At 38.2% G+C, this 26280-nt stretch overlaps 1 long non-coding RNA gene across 1 annotated transcript in view; it reads right to left on the reverse strand.

Moving 5' to 3' along the window:
• LOC114690958 overlaps positions 1–18290 on the reverse strand; it is a 32077-nt gene extending 13787 nt beyond the window's left edge. Inside the window, exons 1-3 of the long non-coding RNA XR_005092021.1 lie at positions 18190–18290; positions 7204–7341; positions 6308–6430 (exon numbers count right to left, since the gene is read on the reverse strand). This is a non-coding gene — a long non-coding RNA (uncharacterized LOC114690958). The remainder of the gene's footprint in view (positions 1–6307; positions 6431–7203; positions 7342–18189) is intronic.
• Positions 18291–26280: the final 7990 nt, after the last annotated feature.

Consider the following 26280-nt stretch of genomic DNA (forward strand, 5'->3'; position numbering starts at 1 on the left):
CAGCATCATGAATGAAGAATAAATAAGTAAATCAGAGTGAGTGGTCCTGTATGGAAGGAGGAGGCTGAAGGGTACACAGTGAGGCCCTACCACTCATGGAGGCTTCAGTGTCTCATGGATAATCATGATACCGCCTATGAAAGGAAGGTTTTTGAGTCCTTTCCCCAAAGACTTACAAAAATCACAATGTGATCACCACAGTCAAACCCAACTCATCTAAATGACTCATTTAAAACTCAAAAGCATTAAAAAATCTTCAAACCAAAGTTTTTCCCTAAAACATAAAAAGCAAATCTTTGAGTTCATTTTCTAAATTGATCACCTTAAGCATATTCACTCTATCACATCACCAGTTCTCAGCCATGGGAGGAAAAGGACACCAATAATGCTGTTACTTGTATTAAGCATAACCACTGCCAGGAAGTATGTAAAACTTCATTAACACTAATTTATTCACATTTTACAAAAACAATGAGACTTTAAAAATAAAAGAAATGGTGTAACTGGAACCAAGTCAGGCCTGGCAGACTCCAGCCTCTCCAGTCTCAGCACCACACAGTTCTGTCTATTGCTACCAAATGGATTTAGACAATCAATGCCAAGACAGATCTAGACATCTCCATTTTGCAGACTTTAGAAGTTTACCTCACAGATTGAAAAAAAAATGAAATGTGAGGTTGTGGATCCAAGACTCAAACACACATGCTTTGTTCTTTTCCATATGCTGCAGCTCTCTGCAAGACGTTCTGAGACTTCCAGAGTTCATTTGATAAATTCAGTTCATTAACTTCATCATAAATCAAAGCAAAAGAACCTGAGGAAGTAGAGTGGCTCTGAGGTCCAAAGCTGCCTGGCTATGGGACAAAAACAAGATAGCTAAAATCATCCTGAATAGTGCACATTTCATACTACAGAATAAAGTACTGTTCCCATCTAATTCTTAAAATTGAGGAGAAAAGAGCACTCCATTTTGCCACAATAATCTTCATGAAAAGAGAGCATGGCCACACTACTGCTTTTTTTGTAAATAGAAGAGATTGTTATGTCAAAGTAATGGACTTCATTGGGACTAGAGTATTAAAGAAGGAAAAAAAAAAACCAAAAAAAAAAAAAAAAAAAAAACCAAAAACCTGCCTAGTTATCTCATATTCTCCAATGAAAATGAGACACAAAGGAAATAAATTGTGATTCATTTCATTAGAATTATTAGTTGAATAATTCCAATCTTCACTTGCTGGCTTTCCTTTGAAAGATGGGAAGTACTGATGTTGTATTTTACTAAGTAATTTTGAACTATCTGTGCATTAAGTTTATTATATTTCTTTTTATTCATATGCATACACCACCTTTCCTTCTGAACTGATTCATGAGTATACTGAGTTTTTTTCTTTTGTGTAAAAACATAATTATGGAAAGGTAACATTCAAATCATGAGCTGAAAAACCACAGTGTATAGTCTTGGTCTTGTTTTTATCCAACTTTCCATGGATGTGAGTTCCTATGTATTACTAGCAATGAGCCAGATATAGTTTCAAATACTATTTTGACCACTATGGTCACCTGATTCTGAAATGCTACAAAAGTACTCCATAATGCATTCAAGAAATATAGAATTTTTAAGAATGATTGAAATTGTGACAAATGTATATCTGGTTATAATACTCCACTGTTGTGGCTGAAATTTCAAATGAATAAAATTTAGAAGTTAAACAAATGGTTTGGAGTGAGTATAAAAAAATTTGAAGAACAATAAAAAGTATAATTATTTTAAAATTTAATGACCTACCTGTGGCTCTAACAAGGGTCAAATTGATACATATCTTGAAGTAATGGACAGAAAATGATAAGTAATTATAATAAATCCAACAACAGGTAAAATATGAAACAAAAATATTAAACTTTTCTCTCAGTGCAGAATCTTGCTCCAACTACTTGTGTCTGAACATCTGAACACAGCCTGTGAACTTGGGGCACTCCTCAAGTCTGCATGCTTGAGTTTCAAGTTGATGAATCCAAATGTCCTCTGGCCCATGAAAGTCCACAGTAGCCTTTACATTACTCAAGACTTTGAGAGATATTACTTTTGTTGGCATTAACTGCTACTTTGTAGAAATACTTTTCAGATACAACTACTTCCTCTATTTAGAGAAATTCACACGGGTCTATTTACCATCTCTTCAAGCATCTCAGGAGTCTGTATATGAATTAGTACATCCATTTTTTAGAATGGTACCCTCAAAGGGAAACCATGACTACAAAGAGTTGAGGACATTTCCTCCATATTTGTCAGGGATCTCAAATTATGGACCCTTAGTGGCTTCATGAAGAAATGTTTCCTGATGCTACATGCATTCCAGATTCCTCCACATCTACAGACATCATAGGCTGCCAATACCTTTCTTAAGTGAAGCCTGCCATCTGCCCCATCTGCCTGGGAGATCCATTGATGGCTCTCCAATGCACTGTAGCTTGAGTGCTTATTCTATCAATGCATTTCAAACTCCGCCTTTATGCCAGTTCGTCATGTTCCTCTGAACGCTAACTGTTTGGGTGCATTTTTCAGGTCTTCATGGCAGTTTGCGATGAAGTCAATGAACCCTGCTTTCAGAACTAATAAAAAGAATAAAACTGATTAACTGTCTACTGCCATCAGCATTATCAGGGTGGTAAAACCCAGCCACCCTGTTCTTGAAGTGGACTGAGGTCCTCTTTACCTCAGAACTCCCCAAGAGATGTCAAATGCAAGAATATTCTAAACCTACTCTTCCACATGATCCTACAGAATGCCATAATAAACTGCCACTGGTAGATGCCTTCTGAGCTCAAAGACCTTCCAAAGGATGTCTAGCAGTAGTTAATATGCAGGGCATACTAGAAATGGGTTTTCTACTTTTTTCTGCTTTGTTCAAGAAAATGATTGAAAGAAAGATACAAGAAGGTAGGCCTACATATTTCAGTGAGACAGAAGAATGACACCCTCCTGTTCGGCATGTCAACACACTGAAATTTAAAGAAAATTTAATGGAAATATCATCTCATGGTGATCACTCTCACAGAACTAGAGGGCATTGATAAGGGCACTGTGAATGGAAAGAGTAGAATGCAGTTTAGACTTTAAACTTCTGAAACGAACCATTCTGACCAACTCTTCAGAGATGTGTGTTACCAGTATCGTCAGTCAGTCCACTCCTCCGTGCACATGAAGGAGCATATCTATTGGTTTGTCATGGTATGCAGAGTATCACTTTTTATAAAGCACAGAAGAATGTTATTCTAAGGAACTAAACAAAGGAAGAACTGAAGAGGAATGTGGAAAACACACATTCATGCAAAATGACCAACTGAATCACCGTTACCAACAAAGAGCCAAGTGCCTGGGTGCACCAAGGTTTCTAGCTATTAGAAATCCCACAGCATGGACTCGGTACCATATACTCCACAGTTTATAGCATGGCTGCCAAGGAAGAGAGACCTCTTCACAGCATTCTCATACCCCAAGTCTGTATTAAAAATGTTAACAGTGATTAACACTGTAAGAAGCAGAAGAATATCTGCTGTGAAAAGGGAGGTTAGGTGACATCTGGAAGCCAGGCCCTGCCTGTATGATGCATGACTGTGCATCAGTCACACATAATTACCAATACTATCAGTGACCAATCTCTCCTGTAAATGAGGCTGAAGTAAGAACAGAACAGTCACTGAGACAACCTGCCCCAAAAATTGAAGCATGATCATTATAGGCAACTTTCCCTACTTTTGAAATACATTTGGAACTTCTTCATGAATGATTCAAACACCAAGAAAGGCTATTCCGGTTAAAAGCCTATAATTATATTTATTTTTACAATCATGAGATGTCTGTATCTCAATCAGAAGTGGCTAATTTTATACATGTTATAAGCTCCTTACGGGTAGTAAAAGCTGCTTTGCTTTCAGTCTTGACCCTTCCTCATCTCATCTCTTGATTCTCATGAACACACGGTCTCTTAAGCATGCGTCACTAAGACATATACAATCGAGACAGACATTAAATGTCTGAAAATACTAGCATTAGTTTGCAAAACACATGTCTGGACCCTTTCAAGAGGACTGAGGTGGGAACCTACTTCATTGTCTCATTTCACACAAAGAGGGTTTGTCTGCCTGCAAAATGCCCAGGTGGGAGAAATGCAAATGTTTTCAAGGCAAAATGCCTACAGGAATGCAATGGGCTCAAGCAATGTAGTGAAGAGTGGGAATATTCTACCACTGAGGGAAGTCAGAGCAATTGAGGCCCCAGATAAGAGACATCACTGTATTAGATTTTGTTGAAAGCCTCTAATCAAGAGTTCAGCTTATTTTCATTTAAAGTGCATGAAGTCCGTTTGAAATTTTTAAAATGCATTTCCTGTTGGAAGCAGCTCTATATCAGTGCTTGCCTCCCATGTAAGTGACATCATTTCCCCTAGTCATCCCCCACAAAACATCACCCCCAAAAGATGAATTCCACAGGAAATTCAGTGGTCTCTGTCATATGACCTTCTTCACTGACTTCTCTCCAGCTGAGCTTCCCTTGGCTCTGGTTTCCCTGGTATCAGCCTGTCTCTCTGAAGCCCTACTACTGCTTCAGTTCCTGTTTGGAATCTGCATAGTTATCTGCTCTGGAATGAGTAAGTTTGAAAAAATTACTCCAAGTTTCTGTGAGTTGTTAAAGCATAAGCCCCAAACCATCAGAATGGGTGCTGGTCCTAAGCACCGGGAGCATCTGCATGTGTCCCTGATCACCCTGACTCCCCACATTTGGAGCTAACTGCTCTGGTAGAAGTTCTGTGTTTCTCACTCCCTGGTCCTGTCATTGGATTGTCAGAAGTATTTTTGCTTGAAGTGATTCATAGATGTATGGATTCTAGCCCCTTGACTAGATCATTCACAGTGTACCATTCCAAGGATAAGGAATGAAAGGGGATCAGCAAAGACTGGGAAGCAATGAGTCAAGACAACTTCCTTGGATTACTTATAAATCTCTTCATTTAAACTTCTCCTGTTTAAATGGCTGTCTTTCACATCTTTGTCTCTCAGCCTCCATTGAACAAGTGAATGACTTACAGCTTTTGAATTGCCAAATGTTAGCCTTGGGTTTTAGAGACATTATTATTAACCAATAATTTATAAAAAGCAGATATATAATCATGCTTCATAAACAATAAATTTTTCTGTTGTTTTTCCTATTTTTCTGTAACATTAAGATATTTTAAAATTATTTTCATTATGATCATTGACTAAATGGATTAGATTAATTTAGACTAAAGCTAAAAGAAATAAATGATCTATTAGGTAGCCTATTAAATTAATGAAAATGATTTGATTTTGACCTTATATAAAAAAAGACCTTTACCATGTATTGAGTGAATAGAATATCTCAAGAAACACAGGTAGTTCAATTATACACTGTCTCATTAAATTTTCACACAGATTCTTTAGATAAGTGTTAACTCGAATTTCATTCTGTCTGCAGCCATGGGGCTTTTAAAAACTACATCACCAGCAGCCATGTAAGTACCTCTTGATAAAATTATCTTAATTTAGAAATGAAAACTAGAGCTTAGTCTTCAATGATCTTCTCCAGGTAATAAACTTGGTCATGTTTGAAATAGTCACTGTTAGTCATAAAATGTCAACCATGTGTCAAGTAACATATAAGACCTCTCAATCTACATAGCTGTTTCTTCTATTTTATGTATAAAGGAAATGAGGTTCAAGGTGGGGGGTTAAATGGTTCCCTAGATACACAGCTAGGAAGCAGAAGAAATTCCACATCCTGAACCAGGCAAAGATATGCGAGTGTTGAACCACAGAGCATCCTGTTTCTTCAATGAAGGTGGAGACACAACAGTAAATGTGGCAAAATCTCACATTCAGTGTCTTAGGGCTCTGAGTTCCTGCTAATAGTCACAATCAGTCTTGACATCTTATTCACCAATTCTTCAAGGCTGATCAGTTTTGACTGAATAATTAAAGTATCCCATTTTTCTGAAAGAAGGGACATTTTCCAAACCTCCTTGTGATATGCAAAGAAAGCATGAAATGCTTATTTTTAAAACAAATTTTAACTCTTTATGGATACAACTATCAGAAATATCAAAGTTGTAAAAACTACATTTAGACAAATGCATTAATTGATTTAAAATAGCAATACATTTCATTTAATTGACGCCACTCCCATTTCTTTAATTTACATATTGAACATTAGTCACAAAATTCCTCTAAGCAAAGCCAGGGAGTCTGAGAACAGGAGCTGGTCTAGAGCTTCGTGGGTTACTTTACTTACAAAACACCTCTCTCAGACCACTCAAAGAGGGAAGGAAGAACTGCTTTTGTTCATGGAGGGAAAGCTCCATCATGGCAGGGATGGCATGCTGGTAGGAGTCTGATGCGGCTTTCCATATGGGATCTGCATTCAGAGAGTGAAGAGGTAGGAATATTAATGCACAGTTCGCTTTTTCCTTTTTATTCACCCCTGAGTTCCAGTATGTGGGATGGAGCCTCCCACCTCAAGGAAAGGGGTTTCCCTCTTCAGCTAAATTTTTCAGGAACTACTCCCATAGACAAAATAAAGGTGTTTCTATGGTGATTCTAAATTCAGCGATGTTAACCATGAAGAGTTAACAGTCACCCTCTGTTGTGTGGCTGTTTCCTCTGAATGACAACATCCTCCTCTGAAGGAGAGGCCCATGAAACTCAGGAAGTAAACCAAGCTTCAGGAGCATGAGAGAACAGAAACATAAGTTTCTCAATGGCCCTTCCCCAACTGTATAAAATGGCGTCAACTGCTGGGGGGAGGGGCCTCTGACCAGGCAAACCCCAAAGTAGAGATTCTTGGACTGTCCAGCAGCCCACAGGCTGTGCACAGAGCTCATGCTTTATAGCCTTCATCACTCTTTTGCCGTGTTGGAGTGGGCTTTTGGATTATGTAGCTGCTTTTGAGTCATCACTGTTCTTTATAAATCCATTTCACTCATATTCCTGTTAGTAACCTCAATAAAATTTTATTGGTTCACCAAGTTGAGCATTGGTTCAAGCATGATTTAGGTCTGTCATGGGTTCCCTTTCTGGGATGAGTAAACTCATGTGCATTCCATCTCTCCAGGATAAGCCTGTCACATAATAACCCCTTGTCAACTTCACACTCAAACACAACATTAAATATTAACATTCCATCCCTACCTTTAAAGTCTCATTTTTATCCCTATACAAAATACATTTAATCCACTTCCAAATATCATGCTAGTCATCAACAGTCTCAACAGTGTTTAAAAGTCCAAAGTCACTTCTGAGTTTCAAGGCACTCAATGGTGAAATCTTCTAAAATCAAAAAACAAAACAAATTACATTATTCTAAAATACAAACATGCAAAGTAAACTTCCCATTCCAAAAGAGAGGAAGAGGTACATAGCAAGAAAAATTTGACCAAAGCAAGACTGGATATTCAGCACGCAAATACCAAACCTTGTAGTGAACATCTAGTATTTGGGACTTATGATAGAACGTTCTGGGTTCCAATAACCTTGTGAGCTGAGCCTTCCTAACTCTGCTATGTACTTACATGTAGCTTCTTTCTTAAACCAACTCCTTTCCATGTCATTAGCTTTTTTCAGAATTCAATTTATGATCCTACTAGTTCCAACATTTTGGGGTCTTCATTGCAGCTTATGGTTTATCTTTCCATGAAATGTTCTCTTAGGGACTTCTTGCAATGACTCTGGTTCTGCCAAACATTTTATAGCCTCATCAGCTTTCTGAAACATGGGTGTAATGTTCCATAGTTCTCTCAACTTTGTGGATGCCATGCCTATAAACCTAATACTAAGTGGATTAATGATGCCAAATCTTTATACCAACTCAAGATAGAGCCCAGCTCTCTTGGCCCACTTAAGTAGTAGCCTCTGTGAGATGACCCTGGAGAAACACATCCTTGGGTGGTTGTTTTTGACCGGAGAACTTCCTTCAGAGGAATTCTCAGTATAGCCTTTCCGATCTCAAATTAATTTCCATTTCCACTAATTGAACATTGATGAATGGCGCTTTGCCTTGAGGATATTTTCCTAATGTTCTAATGAAAAGGGTAGGATTTCTACATCACAGAGCTGATCTTTAACAATTACGCCTGCTTTGCCTGGGACTTCTTTGTCTGCAACTTTCTTTCTTTCTTTCTTTTTTTAACTTCTCAAATTAACTAAGTCAAGTTGAAAAGACATGAATACAAACACACTTTAATGTTTCAAAACTAGGCACAACACAGTAAGATGTAAAGACAAACATACAGACTGTCCTTTCCATCAGTATAGCTAATAATAGTCTTCATAAAAGTTATTATTATGCGTCTATTTCTGCAAAGTAGGCCTATATGTAAACAAAATATTAAAATCCCAAGGTACTGCAATTTATCAAATTTGTGATATACATAGACGTACATACATGCTGAGAAATGTTTTAACTAATTAAAGTGAAATAGAATTTCAACAAAGAAAAACAATATGCAGCTGCGTAGTGGGGAAATGTTTCTCTTTTCAATTCCCTGCAAACTTCTGGTTCAACCACACAGGAGTCTCAGGCTGCTGATATCAGCAGAACCAAGATGGGAGGTGACGGCTTCAAGTCAGGGCTCTGCAATCTAATCTCACCACTCCACTTTTGGCTGTGTGAGTGATGCAACAAGTAAAAATGATTTCTTTTTAAGAAGTAGAAGAAATGATATATGACTTAATAAAAATATTAAAAAAAATCATAGTTCAGATAATCCCATAGAGCAAAAAGGGAAATTCCAATCTCAGAATTATATGAGCTAATTTAGATGGTGTGTCAGTCACATTCGATCATGTCTACTTTAATAAGTCATTTATGCGATTCAGTAGTTGCTGTTCATGCGTTCTCTTATCTGTATATGATGTGAGCTTCTTAAACTGAGAAAACTCAGCTTCATTTTGTTGGCACTTGATACTTTGTTAGGTGAGGTTCTCACTAAATGTTTGGTGAAAGTCTGAACAGCTCAGCAACAGGACAGCACAGAAAACTGAGAGCAAGCCATCTCATTAGGTTTCTCATGGACTGAAGGAAGTAAAATCTGCCAGTTATATGCTTGAATTTATGTGTGCCCAAAAGTCATAGATATAAACCTAAAAGACATGAAGATATGTTATTATTTCTTCAACATTTAATGAAACGTTACAGCTCCCCAGACTTCAGCCTAGACTCATCGGCTTTCAAAAAGATCAAATTGTCTGCAACTTTCATTTGCTCACATTTCTTTCTTTTTGTTTCTTTTTTTTTCTTTTCCTTTCACCAGATTGCACACTTCCCACAACTTTCTTCTGTATGTCATTGCATATTTGGTAAGAGTGGTACCACAGCTGAGGTACTACCCAGTCCTTAACTTACTACCAAATAAGCAATTTCATTTTTTAACTCATCCTCACTGAAGTTCTCAGGACACGGTTGGAATGAAGCCAGATTATTTGCCAGAATGTAACACAAATGGCTTCTAGTCCTGTTCCCAATTAAATCCCTGTTCCCCACTGAAACCTCATGAGCCAGGTCTCTACTGCCTACATTTTCCTAAGCATTATTGTCTTCCAGACTGTTATAAGAAAGGTCCACTAAGCTGTGCTTACAGAATTCTAGGATTTTGATAATCCACACCTCTAAATGCTCCCACATTCTTCCTGCAATCCTGCTTGAAAAGCTGGGGAACTACATACATGGTTGAATTTGTCATAGCAGCAAATTTCATTCTTGGTACCAATTTTCTACATTAGTTATTTCCCTCATTGTGGTGACAAAACACCTGAGAAAAAGCAACTTAAAGGAGGTGGTGTTAATTTTGGCTCTCAGTTTGAGGGTATACTCTTTCGTGATGAGGAAGGTGCAGGAAGTAGACGGTCACTTTGCATCCACTTTGCTTGGAATGAACACCCAGGGAATGCTTCTACCCACGTTCAGGATGAGTTTTTCTCAGTCAAGCATTTCTGAAAATCACCTCATAGAATAATCAGAGACATGTTTCAATGATGATTCAAAATCCAGTCAAACATCCAAGAAAACAGCTATGTATCCATTAAAAATGCTGTACTTTAAAAAATATGTAAACCATATTTTAATTTTGGAAATTATATTCATCTTTATACTAACTACCACTTAAATTAATGATAAAATAAGAATATATACTACTATATAGTGTTGGGAACAAGGATGAAACAAATCCCAATGTTAATGCACATTGAGTATAACCTTAACCAATGAATTATTTCTCTCTGAACTCTGAATTTTCTCATCCAGAATATAAAATAAGTAAAATAAATACATAAATTTGATGATAAGTACTTACAGGAGCTGATGTCAAATATTTGGTCTTGGCATGTGTGTGGAGTGGGGGTAACTACTTGTTTTCTAGTGTTCTACCTAATATTATATGCACAAAAGGATCTGTAATCAAATGAGAAACAAAATACAAGTATACATTCAAGTTCAAAATATTGTTTCTTCCAACCTCATCCTCACAAGAGACCAGATCAGGTGACAGAACAGCCGGCAGCCACGTTGCTCACCTCCACTCTTCACTGCTGCACAGTTTTCACCATATCAAGGCTGCTGATGTAACTGAAATTTTTGTGTGTCCCACCTGGTCCAAAGACACTTAGACCCAAGTAAACACACAGAGGCTTATATTAATTAAAACTGCTCAGCCATTAGCTCAGGCCTACCACTGACTAGCTCTTACACTTAAACTAGGCCCATTTTTGTTAATCTATATGTCGCCACGTATTCCATGGTTTTACCTGTGTGTCATTACATGCTGCTCCCTGGATGGCGGCCTGACATCTCCTGACTCAAGCCTTCCACTTCCCAGAATTCTCCTCTCTGCTTGACTCAACTATACTTTGTGCCTGCCTATTGGCCAATTAGCATTTTATTAAACCAGTGTACAAAAGCATTATTCCACAGCATGCTGATGCAGCAATTATTTCTGAGTAGAAATCTATCACTGATCTCTAATGACAAGAGAGGTGAAGGACAACATTTTATGTGTAATACTTGTGACAGCGAAGTGTATTTTGTCTTCAGGCACTATAATCACTAAGCAAAATATTCAGTTCTGTGTATATAGCTCTACATTTTTGTTCTCAATCATTTTACTACTAAGTCGACCTGATTGCCTGCTTGGAGTTAAAAATAGCTTTGATTTGTTTTTTCCTAACTCTTAAATCATCAAAGGTCTAAAAGGAGTGCCAACTATGAGCTGAAATATTTAATCTTCAGATAAAACAAGTGGTCAGATATTTTTGAGAACAAGATTAAAAGCTTATCACATAGACCTAGTATAGTTAACTTCTGGAGGAGAATCATATTGTATATCAGCATCTCCTGCCTATTGCTACCAAGTATTCTGTGAGTCCCTAAGGATCCATAAGATACCACAGTGGATGGTTAGAAAACTAGAAAGTAACCAAAGATCCTGGAGCAAAGGAAAGTTGGAAGAAAATAAGATAAATGGAAAAAATGATAGTATTCAAGTCTTCTAGCTGGATTTATTTATCTTACGGATAAAAATCTCTATGATGCAGTTGGACTCTGCACTCTATTGAATTTGATTGATGATACAAGATTCTTACCTACATCTGGGAATATCTTGAGGATTAAAAGATAACAGAAAGACGAGCACTATATCCCAATCACATAAGAATAAATCAAGTTAGGTGTGGTATAAATTGGAAGCAAAGGATAATAAAAAAAAAAAAAGAGACAGGAAATGAGGAGTGTCAAAATTAATACACATATAATGACACAGAGAGCAGGATAAATAATGATGGGAAATATACCCCCCCCACACACACACACACATCCTTGCTCATCAAAGGGAAAGAGCCAAGCTGGCTTTTGAAGCTGGTGTTTCTCACCCAGGGAGATCCAATAGACTTTCAAATCTTCAAATCTGAGGTAAAATATTAAGTGGTCACATGTATTTTTCTACAAAAGGGAACACTGGCTCAGTAAAAACAATTTGAGTTTAAGGTTCATTGTATTCTAATTCTATAGAAGTTCATGGAGATGTATACATTTTGGATCTGGCTAGTTCCATTGCAGGATGTTTTTTGTTTGCAAGGTCTTTACCAAAAAAAAAAAAAAAAAAAAAAAAAAAAAAAAAAAAAAAAAAAAGACTTAATTTAATGGGGCAGGGGAGAGGTTCATTAAATCTTAACTGAATGATTTGTTATGGTGTAAATAGGGTACAAATGATGCAAATGCAGTCTACCACCTGTGGAGATTGCATTTGAAAGTGGCTGAGCCTCCAGTGCCAGAGTGATCTGCTCAGAGTCAGCTGCACTGGCAAAGGAAAAGATCCTCCAATCCATCACGCCACAATGAAACAGCTGTGTCCCAAGTACTTCTCTGTCCCTTCCCCTTCTGTAAGAGTTTATAGTATATTCAGAAGAAGGCACTGCCAAGAAAGAATCTGAATCAAAGTTGAGTAATAATAATGAATTTGTCAAAAGGAATGAGTTACTAGAGAAACTGGAGCCCCTGTACACTGATACTGGAGTGTGAAATGGAATAACTGGTAGGAAAAGCCCCACAATGGCACTTCAAAAAGCAGACAGACAATGACAGCAAAATTTCAACTTTAGCTGCATAACACAAAATTGAGAGCTGAGAGGAGAGTCTCATAGAGTTTGGGGGGACAAGTATATCCAGAGCCTCATTATGCACAATAGACAAAGAATAGAAATAACTGAAGTATCCAAAGTCAAAATAATAGTGAACAGAATGTAAGGTATACATTTTCATCTCCAACAGAGAGAGGGGTTCTGACACTCGCTGTTACATGAAGGAAACTCGAGGACATCTTGTAAAATGAAAGCCTGTCACTAAATGATAAACACACTATGAATCCACCAACACAGAATCCTTAGAGGAGTCAAAACCGTGGAGACAGAAGATAGAATGGTGATTACTTCGGGCTGTGGTAAAATGGGACCTGGCAACTACTGTTTGGTGAACATGAAGTTTCTATTTTGTGAAATGAAAAGAATTAGTGGAAGTCAGCTGCTCAGTATGGTAAATTTGCTGCTGAACTGTGCATTTCAAAATGATTAAGACAGAATTTTCATTATGTTTCTTTTACCAAGGTTATTTTTAATGGAGAAATGGATTATTCATTTTTCTGTTGACCTTGGGGACTATACATGTTATAATGCCAAGTGAGAAAATAGGTTATAAGTAATAAGTGTCTCATAATTCCAATTTTGGAAAACAACCAAGCGTAAATCAATGTTTCCTTTGTTTTTTAATTGACAGCTTCGTAAATTAATAAAACAACTCTTAATTACTTTCACCCCCTCATCTCTCTCCTCTGTTTACTCTTCTGATGGAACACTTTTCAACAAGTCCTCCTCTTACTTACATGTCTTCTTTTTGTGTATGGTTCACTGAGTTGACTAAGAGTTATTTGCGTGAGGCAGATGGAGGATATTTAATGGAGCACACATAACCTACATACAGCTACACCACCACAGTAAAGGATGCATCCGTCCCAATAACCCTTACTTGCCAATAGACACTCTGGGAAGGTTAAACCTCGTGGGTCCTTCTCCAATCCATGATAAAAGGTTGAGGGTCCAATCTTGTACAGATCTTGGACAGGTCACCACAGCATCAGTGAGTTCACGAATGCAATGACTAAATCATGTCCAGAAGGCTGCATGTCTCTAGTCTCTACAACCTCAGGTTCTACATTCTTTCTGCCCCCTCTTCTAAAATGCTCCCTGAGTCTTGTAATGGATAATATAAATGTCCTGAGTTTTCCACTATCTCTTACTCACTGTTCATCAGTCTGTTATGGGTTTCTGTAATAAGAAGCTTCTCTGATAAAGACTGGTAATAGCAGGAACCTCTAATGGTGGACTGGAGCTGGGGTAAATCAGTACTTTTTAAATGACTTTCTGTAAATTCATAATACCACAAGGAAAGCTGTGCATGACACATCTAACTATTCATTTGAGTTATTTCAAGTGGGTGGTGACAGCTGAATTTGTCTTGTATGTTGGTATACTTTCTCACTTCACCAATGAGCACTTGTTTTGAAGGTAAATTACAAATAACAAAGAAAAATGAAAGTGCATAGTTTTGAAATGGAGGGGGCTAATGTGCAATATTCTTCCCTTATCACAAATCCAGGTTCATCTGACACAAGCTACTTCTACCATCCTACCAAAGTTTGACTCCATTGAAATCCAAGTTGTGTACCTAAAACATACCAGAGATGTTAGTACTATGTCCACCTTGGCCTTGTTCAAGGTCAGTACCCTGAGTCTGTCTCCAGAAGAAGTTAGAAAAACATCAACAAGGCAAGCAGGGAGTGGGAAAGTCTGAAGACTAAAGTAAAACTGATCACTGAGAACAGAGAGGTCCAGACTGTACATTTTGCTACAGCATGATTATCAATTTTCTCAAGACACCAAGTGGTAGAAAGAAGCAAAACAAACAAACAAAAAACAAAAACAAAAAACAAAAAACAACAACAACAACAACAACAAAAAACCCACTAAACCCAGTGGAATATCACTTTTGATTGATTATGTCAACATTATCTGACGGGTATGACATAGATAGTTAGCCAGACAACTCTCTGTAACTACAATAGAGATCCTGGATGTTGAACTTTCTATAAGTAGCAATGTTGAGGGTAGCTTCTCAACACATTAAGAGAAAAATTTCTAATTTAGGGTCATTTAATAAAAAAAGGGAGAAAATGACACCATTATCTGAATCTAGACATAGTCACTCAAGTCTATTTGCAATAAAGATGAAAACAGGTGTCTGGGTCTGTCTCCAAATGTCTTTTAGCCAGGATGACTTGGAAAAAGGACATTGAATTGTCTATGGCTATATAAAGATGATGGTGTAGGCCAAGAGGGAATGTTTGATTAAAATATTGTTGAAATGATCCAAATGAAAGGTGATTGTTTCCTAGCCCTCTACAAGTATATGAGCAATATCATGCTAATATGCAATTAACGCCTATCATAAGAAGAAAGACCCAAGTCTGTCTACAAATCTGAATAGGATTTTGATATTTCAATGCAAAATACAGAATCCATAAGTTGACACTTGACCTTTACTTGACTTTTCTTTTTTGAGTGACACAGTAAGAACACTAGACCACTGAACAAGAAATATAGATTTACTTGTTATTTTTGTCAAGATCATAGATTTAAAAAATATTGTTTATAAATAAAAACACTGATAGTTAATAAAGATTTTGGTGGGATTTAGAAAATGACACCCCAAATTCTGAGGCTTTAAAAATCTACCATAGAGTTTTAAGGGCTTTCTGACTGTCCCATTTCTGAGTGTCAGAAATTTGGGACTAGTGGTAGTCATGTTCTTTGTTCAATGCTAGATGTATCATTCTCATTTGTCTCTTTGGTAAATTGTGTACCTTTTTTCCTATCTAGTATTTATCAGTTTATCTGAGGGGCCTATATAGTTCTTCCTCCATTCTTATATGTCCATTTAAGTTATAAATAACTAAATTAAGGAAAACAAATAATAATATTTTTAAAAATTGATTAAACCTAAGGTAAATAGAAAATGTAACTACGTTTAGTAGAAGACTTTCTGTGGTGATGTATTGTGTCCGCAATATATTGTGTACCCTAATAAAGTTGATCTGAGGATCAGAGGAAAAAGCCAGCCACTGCAGTAAACATAGAGGTCAGGCAATGGGAGCACATGCCTTTAATCCTATCACTCAGAAGGCAGAGATCTATCTGGCTCTCTGTGAGTTCAAGGCCACAATGGGAACAGAGCCAGGCATGGTGGTACATACCTTTAATCCTAGCACTAACTATAAAGGTCTGGAAGTCTATACAGACAGACAGGAAGTGACAAAGCTGTGCAGGAAGAGAAGTGATGTAGCTGGGTAGAGAGGGGAAATGAGATGGCAGAACAGAAAGGCATATAGGTGTGGGTATACAGGAAGTAGGTCTCTTTGGAGCCTGAGGTGTCAGTGAGGTGAAGTGGTCTGTGGCTTTTCCTATTCCTCTGATCTCTCAGGTTTTTACATCAATATCTAGCTCCAGGTTTGTTTGTTTTTTATTAATAAGACGTTTTATGATTCGAGTTATAACTTTCTATATAAAAACATTGAAAATCAAAGTAAAATAGAAAGCATTTATGAAAAGATAAATTACTATAAGTGATCATAAAATATAAGTAAAATTTAAATTAAAATACATGAACATTTATGAAAGTAATTGTGATATTTAACAAAATGAACCATTATGTAAAGTTGTTTAGAAGTCATAACAGTATTAAGAATAGAAAGATAAGATTCATGTAGGACAGATAAGGAGGGGTCTCCATCTCTAGTGACTGAGAGGTGTTTGCTTGAGTGGTATGGTCACTGTTCCAGAGAAAGATACCTGTAACCTAAAGGATGTATTTAGATGGAAAAGCTGTGGGAAATAGCTATGTTCTTTCTCCTCATAATGATCTCTGCCAACTATATCAGACTGACTAAGAAAGTGCTCCTGACTGCAAGCTTCACTCTGCAAGAGAGCCTTAGATACCCCTCATGTATGAGGGCATGTCCTGTCCCAAGTGGCTTTTCCATTGTAACTGGACACAAAGATGGACCATCAGAACAGAATGAGCCAAGAGTCTATGGAAATGGATCAATCACAAAGCATTTGGATGCTTAGCTAGTTGCAAATGAAAATACAATTGACTGGTAAATTACATTGGGCATAGCAGAGTTAACAAACCCACATTAGTCTTTATGTCTTGTTAATAGTGATTAATAGAAATATACGGAATGTGCACATTCTGCAGCTTGAGGATTAGCATCCTAATTTGCTCCAAGTTGCTGTGAATCATGATAGCATTACAGTGCCAATTGCTCAAAAGCTGGGTAGACCAGGATCCCTGCTCTGCTAACAAGACCAACGCACAGGCTGCTCTGAGATTCCTACAGTCCTAAGCACCATAACCTTCATTCCTTTCTCTATCCCCATAAACACCCCTCTCACTTAATACAGAAAGCTTGTCCTAGGATCTCAAACCCTCAAAACCAACCATGCTCAGAAAACGCTTTGAATTTCTAGATGAGTGGAGAAAATGAAGGGTTTCATTTGCCACTTTGGAAAAAAAATAAAAGCAATTGGTCTTTTTCTAAAGAAATTTGTTACTGGTATTCATTCATTCTTACACAGGTGGCAGTGACCAGCTGTTCTCCAGCTCTTCTGAGAATGGAACAAAGGGAAATGGTGCTAAATTGCAAAGTTAGAGATTTTGTCAATTTCATAAATCACCAGGCCCCTGTTTTTTCATCTCCCACACCCCAGCCCAGTTGTTAACCTTTTCAACTAAGTGTTCATTATCAGGTATTTCATTTTCAATTCCATTTATTCCTAAATAGGAGGGTAAGGACAGCCCCAGCCTTTGATTTATGGAAGTGCAGCGTACTGAACAAGTCCTCTTCAAACCTGCTGTTACGATGAAGCATGGCCTGTCAGAAGCGTGGCGCTGCACAGTGGAATGAGGACAAATGCTGACACACTTTTCAGTTCTGATGCAGCGAGCCCTGATAGCAAACACAGGCATGCATCCTCTCACTCTTATTTTGTCCGATCCTTCGCAAGCTGCATGGCCATGGGGCATTTCTTTATGCAGTTCTGGAGAAGCCCTGACAGGTAGGTTGCTGGATATTACATGGAAGAGTCTGAGTTTATGAAATGAACCTTGTGAAAGTACACTTGCATCAAGTGGGGGCGGGACTGAGAAGCTGAGCATGGATGGCATTTAGTGGAGATGGACAATAGCAACGACTTGTCAGTGACATAAGGAGGGTGCCACAATGATGTTAATGCTCCCTTCCCTAATATCTGCCATCTAACTACCCCCAAAAGACAGTTCTTCCTTGGATTTAGAGAAAAAGGTCTACCAACAATCCCAGGGCAATCAAACAAGAATACCACATATGTTTCACTCAGAATCACCTAATAATAAAAAAATAGAAATTTTAAAATGCAGAGTAGAATTCATAAAATGTGTTTCTGTAGAAGAAAACTCTGTGGAATATTCCATTCTGTAAATAACATAATTCTAACTTAATCCAGGAAATCCCTCCACACCAAGTTGGAAAATGTGCTTACATGAGGCTTCTAGTTATCTCAGTTTGATTTTCCCTTAGAATGAAGTCTGCTCCAGTGAGGAAGTGTGACTCATTCAGGCATCCTGACATCAAAACATCACCCAGAACTGTAGCTGGAGGGCTTCTCTCCAGGTTCCCCAAGCCCCGCAGTCCCACAATCCACTTATAAAATAATCACTCAGACGCTTATATCACTTATAAACTGTATGGCCATGGCAGGCTTCTTGCTAACTGTTCTTTTATCTTAAATTAACCCATTTCTATAAATCTATACCTTGCCACGTGGCTGGTGGCTTACCAGAGTCTCTACATGCTGCTTTTCCTGGCGGTGGCTGCAGTCTCTCTCCCCCAGCCTTCCGCTTCCCAGAATTCTCCTCTCTCCTTGTCCCACCTACCTCCTGCCTGGTCATTGGCCATCAGTGTTTTATTTACATAGAGTGATAGCAGTTATAGTTACAACTTAGTATATATAATATCTTAGATAGAACTTATTAAGTATTAGGTTCAGGTTCTTTAGGATAGGACACCTTTGAATGATCTTTATAATATGCTGTTTACCTATGCTCTATACTTCTCTGGATTTTAGTATGTGTTTCTTGCTTGATATTGTTTGCATTGGTTGTAGTTACATCTTATCTAGGTCATTATCTCTCATTATTTCTGGACAATATTTGATAACCATTCCTTTGTATATAGTCTTGTATTAGTTTAGAACCTTCTTATTTAGACAAAAAGGGGGAGATGTAGTGGGTAGCCATTCCAACTTGGTTCTGGAAGTTCCAACCCCCATTGAGACTCTGGCAACTGTCACGCCTACGAGGCGGGGCGAGGGGAGGCGCCTGGGGACCCGAGAGCTGGATGGGCCAGCGCTCGCTCTGGGCGCTCTCTCGTGCCGGGACGCTGACCAGTGCAGATTGACTGTGTAGAGCTCCGGAGAACACCGTTGGACTGCATTACACCTTCCCCAGACCCTGCGACCTACCCATTACTTAATTTGTGAGTTTCGCCATTAAATAAATATCCTTTTAACTACGTGGAGTGGCCAAAATAATTTCTCCAATACAGAACAACAAACCATGTCCACTCTTTTGCAAAACACCATCACATCCCTGTACCATCCAATTCACTTGGCTTTGATTCTTCCATTTTCCCAGACTGTGCAAGTAAGAGTCGGTGGAGTTAAGGCTGAGCCACTGCAGTTTCTATAAACAACCACATTTCTGCAATGATACACATCAAGAAGGGGCAGAGTCAGTCTGAGAGCCAGCTCCCCATACAAGACCTCTGTTCTGAAAGAGCCGCAACACTGTAAGCTGAGAAGTCTATTATTGATTTATGGGTGTGAGAGCATCAAGATGAAACGACCAAGAAAAAAGATTCAGACCTCTAAAATCACCTTTCTCTCATAGTTATGGTTCCTTCATAGGACTCTTAAAAAACAAAAGAATTGAGCAATTTAACAATTTATTACTTCTAAGTGCTCATTTACATATACATATGCCATTACTTTATGAATATTCAACTCAACTCAGCATTTTATACTCTCCCCAATTGCATATTCATACTCAAATGCATTGTGAAAAATATCTGTAATAGACTAAAATGGTGACTTTTAACATCAAAATATGGTACCAAGTCTGAGTATAAAAATTTAGCTCCATGTACTGCTCTTCCAGAGGACCTGAGTTCAATTCCCAGCACCCATGCCAGGTGGCTCACAACCTCCATAGCTCCATCTTCAGGGAATCTAACGCCTCTGGCCTTCTTAAACACCCCCACACGTGTATGTATTCCTCGACACCTGTATACATACACATAATTAAACAGTAATTTTAAAATATTTTAAAAATGTATCTCTCTTTTGTATCATAACTATTGTGTCTCATCTAATACCTGGTGTTAATAAGTGCAGTGGGAGAGTCAAAATACATGAAAGAATACTGGACTGACCCCAAAATCAGCTGGTAAGTAATAGAGCTCCACATCCTATTGTTAACTTAAAATATGGCCATGTATGAGCAATAGAATACCACATACCAAAGGTCTGTCTCACTTGAAGCTGCCTCAGAGCCTTGGTGGGACATTCTGTTCAAACTTTCCCACGGTTTAGTAACACTGAGTAAACATCCCAGGCTCATATGAGAAATCCCCATGTGTTCTGGGTTTGTGACTGACAGTTCCACGATCTCATCAATTATTCCTCTGAGCCTGGAAGGGCGACAGGTTATAAATTTGCTTACTTTGTTCTACACATCTCTCCAGCCTCATAGCAACTTTTCAATTGGGCAAATTATCTTTCAGCAGCCATTAGAGTTGACAGGCAGGCAGGGGGAGATGAGGAGCCTTGGCGGCCTAATTATCCCAATGACCAAACTGCTTAAACTCTGGAGCCTGATAAGAAGACTCTAAATGCAAGGCACACCCTTTGCTTATGTGGAGGAGTGTCATTATATCCTCTAGATGTATACTTAATGAGATAGTTTAGGTACTTGGAATAGAAAAGAGCTTGATTACAACGGCCGGCATAGTTAAGAGCACATTTATTGTGCTTTTATGTATCTAAAATGCACTTTCCCATCATAAGAAAGCAAATCTCCTGGCTGATAAACTCCTTTACTAGAAAGATTCTATCACACACATAAATCCCTTAGAGGATAACAAGTGTTCTGTATGATAACTATTATAATTATAAGCATTTGTTAAGATAGCTTCAAACACTCTTATCACAGGAAGCTTGATTGTAACAGCGGGCTGATCTTTACGGACTGGCTCCTATCAGAACAGCCTATCTGGAGCACTTCGGAAATGGAAGAATAGCTTTTGTGTTGACTGCTAAAACCCCAAAGGGCTGAGTTTGTGATGTAAGTACTCCGAGGAAGCGTGGGGAGAGTGGAGGCACCAGCTTTGAGGCCCAGGCTGTGTCTTCATTATCAGAATCGCTCATGATTGATAACGCATCTGTGGCACTGGGAAGGTAGTGGCAAAGGCTGATGCAGTTGGCAACAGCTGACACTGCAGATCTGGGGCCTCAGGACGGCACTACGTGTCAGGATCGTACGCCCATCACAATGGGTATATTAATGCGACACAATTATAATTAATTTTACTTTAAATAGCTCTGCATTTATTTTCACCTTAATGATTCAGCAAAACAAGCAAGTTTCCAGGCCAACTCTCAAGTTCAGCTGCCCTAATCACTCCAAGATTTGGTTGTGTCCACTTCAACTCACTCACTACTAATAGCCCTTGGAATCTACTGAAAGTTTGTTTCAAAGACCATCAAAAGGAGTGCAATTTAATGAATGGTCACATTGTGTCAAATGCTTTCTTGAGCTGAAAAAAGGGAGCAAAACAATAGAAACACAGAATTGATGCTTTATGCATCAAAATTTTTGAAATTTTTATATTTGTAACCATACTGTTTGATGTATGCTGCAAATCTGAGGAGAAAAATTGTGACTTTGACAGGTACATGAGAGGCTCTAGATGATACGGAAGGATGACCCTCTACTCTGAGCCATGGAAGCTTCTCAGAGTACAGCAGCTTATGCTTCAATAGCTTATACTTTCAGAAGTTAGGATTAGTGGTGGCGCACGCCTTTAATCCCAGCACTCGGGAGGCAGAGCCAGGCGGATTTCTGTGAATTTGAGGCCAACCTGGACTACCAAGTGAGTTCCAGGAAAGGCACAAAGCTACACAGAGAAAACTTGTCTCGAAAAAACAAAAAGAGAGAGAGAGAGAGAGAGAGAGAGAGAGAGAGAGAGAGAGAGAGAGAGAGAGAGAGAGAAGTTAGGATTAAATAACTGAATAAACATGATATCACTTTAGGAAATAGCAATTAAAATCAGTGTAAGAAGCCACATCACCTCTTGAAAACCATCTTACTCAGGGGTGGTAAAGTTCCAAGATAGGAATCCCCACACTCTCACACACACAGTTAATAATTATTTATGAATCTGAAACATAAGATAAAATTCAGAGCTGGAGACACCAATTTCTAACATAAGCTTTTAGTGATTATTTTCCTGATCGAAGTAATGAAAGAACCACAGAAAATGAAACCAGGAGAGGAAACGAGAATCTCAGAATATTGCATTCAGAGGAGGCACAGGAACTTATGAATACTAAAGTAATATCAAGTTACTTGATGAAAAGTACTTTCTAAAACTCAGTGACTTTAGTTCTGAACACACAATCACAAACACATATGATCTGAAATCCTGGGAGATGATTCATCAGAGTGACAGTTGTGCATGGATAGTGTGCATACTGGTCATTTATTTAAAATAATCTATTTTCTACTTTTATGGAATACAATTTAATCATATTTTTACAATAATAATAATATAATGGCCTTTTAAAATGATTCAAGGACTGTCTTCATACCTCCTCCTTTAGATACTGACAATGGCAAACCTCCACCTCATTACCATGTGGATCAAGAGCCTTTCATCCTGACATTGATGACAGCTTTTACCACTACTGCTTGCCCACCCGGATCCTCTATTTTTTCACACATTTGAATCTAGACATCATGGGTCATGTCCAAATCCCACTCAGTGCCTGCACCCAAATCATCATTCTCTCTTCAGAAGGCAATGCCAACTGGTTTCCTAGACTTCAAAACCCTAGTTCAGATCAGTCCTTGTCAGGAAGTACAGGGGCATTTACATCTAGATATTAGGAACAAGTACTGGACATACCTACTGCCCACTCTCTGCTGTGGGTCAGATTTGCTCAGTGATAGCATTGGTACTGCCAAAACTTTCAATCAGCCTCTGCCACCAGACACTGCAAGGACAGATCATGAATCAAGACTGAGAGAGAAAACAACCACTTATTCAGCTATCAAGTCAAAGGGCCAGTATAAACTGAAAGTAATTGTGGACACATGTTAAAGTAACATTATACAGATTCAACAGGTTATGGTTAGGAATATGTATATTATATGTGTATGTATGCAAATACATATTTGCATACAATGACAATTAATGAAAAATCAACCATGAATTTGGAAGAGCATGGGAAGGTTCACTATATGGGAGTGTTCAAGATGGAGGAAAGAGAAGGGAGAAATGCTGTAATTAAATCACAATTTCAAAAAAAAATAATAAGCCAACAAAAATCGCCATAAGCCCATGAGCAATATCAAAGTGTCAATAACAGAAGCCTGAACACAGAGACAATGATGTAGCTTGAATTGAGAATGATTTTTAACTAAAGACACTGCCTCAAAAGGATGGATATAGTAAAAACAAATATATGAAAATTTATCATTGATCTCTATCATTTTAAACTTACTAATATACAAGACAGATTGAGATGTCTCTGTTATGAATACATGCTAAAACATTTCTTAGGCCAGTATGATCTACATGATACATGGCACTATGACATGGGGTAATATGTGCCCTGAATAAGATAAAATTTAATTCAAAGACTTCTTTAATTTCACAGGAAAAAATAATTGAGATTCATTTAAATCATATCACTGTTAATAAATCTAGTATGATCTTGTCTGAGTGGTTTTGTTTGTATTTTCATCTGAAACAAAATAATTACACATTCCAAACATCATGATTATATTTGGGTTTTGTGGCAAACTATTTTCTAATATAGTTGGCACTTAATTGTAGTGGGTAGCCATTCCAGCTTTGATCTGGAAGGTCCAACCCCCATTGAGGCTTCGGTAACTGTCACGCCTACAAGGCGGGGCCAAGAGAGGGCCCTGAAGACCCGAGATCCAGATACACCACCTTCTCTTGGTTCCTGGACCCTGGATGCTAGAGCTAGACCAAGCAGAGTTCTCCAGAGAACACCACCAGACTGTGCTATGTCTTCCCCAGACCCTGAAACCTGCCTATCTCTTCATTGGTAAGTTATGCCACTAAATAAACCTCCCTTTTAACTATGTGGAGTGGCCTTAATAATTTCACCAATACTTAGTCCTTACCTGGGATTAGCAACAACTTGTATAAACAAATTTCAATACTGATGCACTGTTGGCTAAGTCAGCTGATTTTGTTGTTGTTAGACAAGGAGAAAGGAGTCCTCTCTAAGACCTTGGTCAGCTGCACAGAAGCACAGTCATGTCTGAGGTTGCCCACAACTCTACAGCTTTGGAATGATGTTGATCCTTGGCCCATACTCTCTACACACTGGCCTGTCAGCACTTTAGTTTCATGGATGTGTGAAGTCTTTACATCTTCTTGTTAGCTTCAGTTCATGTGTTACCCACCGATCCATGTTTCCTTGATATTTTTTGTTTATGGGTTGAAATTGGTGCTTGCAAAATAGGTTGAAGGCCTAACTCCTACTATCTCAGAATGATTGTATTTGGAAATGGTGTGATTGCAAATACAATTAATTAAAATGAGGTCATTAGAGTGGATCTTTATCTGTCATATCCCATGTCCTTCTAAAGGGGGAAATAAGGAAATATGGAGAAATTATCATAAAGGCACAGAATAGCCACATTCAGATGGAGAAGAAGATTCCATCTACAATCCAGCGAAGGAGCAGGACATCCCACATAGTTTTCAGGATAAAGCATTCCTTCTGTCTTGATGTTGGACTTCAGCTTCTGAGACTGTGGGACATTCATTATTGTTTCAACTACTCAGTTTATGATATTTATTTATGGAGGTCTGGGAGACTATATATCATTTGTATGAAACATGGTATTTACTTCTCACAGATAAACTTCCAGAACTTAAATTAAACAGTATGTAGACAAATTTCTAAATGGTCTTATTAAATAAAGAACACGGAGCCAGAAATTTGGGTTAAAGTCTAAGAGAGATCAGGAAAATACAGAAAGCCACAAGCTAACCTCACCTCACCAACTCTGCGGGTTCCAAGGAAAATGACTTTCTGTCTACCCAGGCTTATATGCCTTGCTTTTCTGCCCTCTCATTGGCTCTTAGCCCAGCTACCTCACTTCCTCTTCCTACACGGCTCTGTCACTGTCTGTCTGTACAGACCTCCAGGTCTCTATGGTTGGTCCTGGGATTAAAGGTGTGTGTCACTTGGCTCTATTCCCTAGTGTGGCCTTGAACACACAGAGACCCTGCCTGCTAAGGGATTAAGGGCATGTGCTGCCTGACTTCTTTGTTTACTTAAAATGGCTGACCTTTTCACCCTGATCTCCAGGCAAGCTTTATTTATTAAAACACAAATAAAATACCACCCTATTTCAGCACAAATAAAATATCACCACAATAGTATTACATTTTGTATTCAAATTATCTTCCATGTTAAAGAGTCATTCTTTTCAAAGAACAAGTGTATGATCATATAGAAATTCTTCCCAATTCCCAATCTGCATGTGAAGCATCTCTTTCTGAACATGTCTCAGTTAGATCTCATTGTAGAACCCATTATCTTGAAGCAAGGATATAACTCGTATTGATCCACAGTTTCTTTGTTAGTACTATGTGTTAGAATTTATCATATAGGGGATTGGGCAGATGTCTCAAGTAAAGTACATACCATTTAACAATAAAACCTGAATTCAGACACTCTTGGCATCAACATAAAAAATCTGGGCATAGCAGCATGCAACTTGGAATTTGAGCTCTGAGGAAGTAGAGAATGAATATCCCTGGACTTGATGGCCAGCCAGTCTAGCTAACTTGGTGAGCTCTAGCTCATTGAGCATGTGTTTAAAAATTTGAGGGGGAACTCAATAGAGGAACATGCCAGTGTTAACCTCCAGCCTCCACACAGACCACACATACACACACACACACACACACACATCATACAACAAAGAGCAAAAGAAGTAGAAAATTATCGTACAGGATTATTCTAAAAATTAAACAAAACAGCATAAGAGCAAGTGTTTGAATTGCTAATTTTTAAGATCTTTTTCATTTGCAATAGAATTATAGTTTATAGTATGTGTCACCATAAAATTCTATGGGCTGTCTGCAAAACTGGAAGATGTTAATGACTCAAATTTTCTTCTGTATAACTCTCAGGAATGGCCTATGAATATGGTTCATATTGTTTTTCTTTATATACGACATCCCCTCACACAGTTCTCACCTAGCCAAGGAGATTTTTCTGAGTTTATCCTGATCAGTGTGA

This window comes from Peromyscus leucopus, chromosome 7 (genome assembly GCF_004664715.2).
Source record: "Peromyscus leucopus breed LL Stock chromosome 7, UCI_PerLeu_2.1, whole genome shotgun sequence".
Lineage (NCBI taxonomy): Eukaryota > Metazoa > Chordata > Mammalia > Rodentia > Cricetidae > Peromyscus > Peromyscus leucopus.